At 39.4% G+C, this 2,023-nt stretch overlaps 1 pseudogene across 1 annotated transcript; it reads left to right on the forward strand.

Annotated features, from left to right (window-relative positions):
* Positions 1-632: 632 nt before the first annotated feature.
* Positions 633-1,384, forward strand: LOC308415833 (serine/threonine/tyrosine-interacting protein-like; annotated as a pseudogene). The gene is made up of 2 exons: positions 633-773; positions 865-1,384. The product of its transcript is annotated as a serine/threonine/tyrosine-interacting protein-like (transcript).
* Positions 1,385-2,023: the final 639 nt, after the last annotated feature.

Raw genomic sequence — 2,023 nt, forward strand, 5'->3', positions numbered from 1 at the left:
AAGAATATTAAAAGCAGTAAAGGAAAATGTGAAGTAACATATAAAGGCAGACCTACCAGAATTACACCACGCTTATCACCAAAGACTCTAAAAGTCAGAAGATTGTGGGCAGATTATCATACAGACCCCAAGAGAACTCAAATGCTACTCAGGCTACTATACCCAGCAAAACTCTCAATTAATAGAGATGGAGAATCCATAATATTCCATGACCCAAATTTTTTTTTCACAATATTTTCTTCACAAATCCAGCCATGCAAACAATAATTGATGGAAAACTCCAACACAAAGAGAGAAACTACACCCTAGAAAAAGCAAATCCACAGAAGATAGCCACACAAAAATAACTCTAGCAACTACCAACAAAAATAACTAAAAGAGGCGGAGACCTGCGTGCGGGAGGGAGAGAGCCGCAGCATGGCGGCTGGCAGTGTACCGCCATGCCTCTGCCTTCCTGTCACAGCCGCCGGGACCCTGCGGTCCGTCCTCGAGTGCTAGCTGTGAACCCGCTGGGCATCAGCTCACTGTCTGCCAGCCCTCCTTCCCTTGTGGCCTCTGGCAGCCCCGGGGAGTGGGGGTGGGGCGGCTGGGTGGCCGGGCGCACTGTGCCCACCCTCCAGAGCTCTGGGTCGATGCAGGACATGAGAATGGAGTTTCCCTCGCTCCTGCAGTGTAAATACAATGCCAAGGAGTGGACTTACCCTATGAGAAGAGAGATGGAAGTTTTGCCTGGATTGTTCTTAGGCCCATACTCTTCTGCTATGAAAAGCAAGGGTTTCACTGTGTAACTCAAGCTGCCTTGGAACTCGCTGTGTAGATCAAGACAACCTCAAACTCAGATCCACCAACACTTCTGCCTCCCAGCTACCTATATTGCAGAAACATGGCATAACAATTTGCATATGGCAAAATATTGAAGCAAACTTTATTAAGCCAAACTTTCAACAATTATTTAAATATTTAGTCTTGGATATTGCTGATAATCTAGTTGAAAACGTAATACTTTTTTTCCCTATGATAAAAGTTTATTGATGGAAGCTTACAAAACGGAGGAAAAGTTTTTGTACATGGGAATGCAGGTATCTCTAGAAGTGTGTCCCTGATTATTGACTACATCATGGAGACATTTGGGATGAAGTATAGAGATACATTTGCTTAAGTCCAAGAAAGGAGACTTTGTATTAATCCTAATGCTGGATTTGTCCACCAACCTCAGGAATATGAAGCCATCTACTTTGCAAAATTAACAATACAGATGATGTCACCACTCCAGATAGAAAGGCCTTTATCTGTTCATTCTGGTACCACAGGTAGTACAAAAAGAACATGTAGAGAAGATGATGACTTAGGAAACATGCAAGTGGCAACTGCACAGAATGACTGACTTGTGAAGACCGTTAATTGCACAGGATTGCTGATATTACATGGGTGTGAGCTTCCATCTAGAGAGGAGAGGATCCTGGTGATGGTAATAAGAAATGGCAAACACACAAATACTTTCTTTTCAATTATACATTACTTCCAGACATGTTTCTCTGCAACTTGTTGAACAACACTTTAAGATGTTGGACTTCTGCAGTAGATGGCACTGATGGGTGATGGGGTTCACTTTAAAAAACAAACAAAAAAAACTTTATGGTTGTATTATAAACCAATACTTTTGGACTTGCAAAGAGGTAATATTGCAATAATGCACTTTCCATACTTGAAATTTATTTGTATGATACAAAGTTATTACTTTAAACAAAATACAAGCTAGGGGGATTTGTTGATAGATTTTTGGATAATTTATAAGAAACAAATTTCCTAATGTTTCCTAAAAACTCATTTTGTGTTATATATATTACATTTTAAGTAATTTTGAGTTCAATTTTATGATAGAGCCTCTTACACAAATATCAACAAAATGTAGAAATCCTCCACATTTTTTAGTATAATTCAATAACTTGATTAACACTTTTTTAGACTTCTTGGTCCCATATCTTTAAATCATGACTTTAACCAACTAGCTTACTTTACTAAT

This window comes from Micromys minutus (genome assembly GCF_963924665.1).
Source record: "Micromys minutus genome assembly, chromosome: X".
Classification (NCBI taxonomy): Eukaryota; Metazoa; Chordata; class Mammalia; order Rodentia; family Muridae; genus Micromys; species Micromys minutus.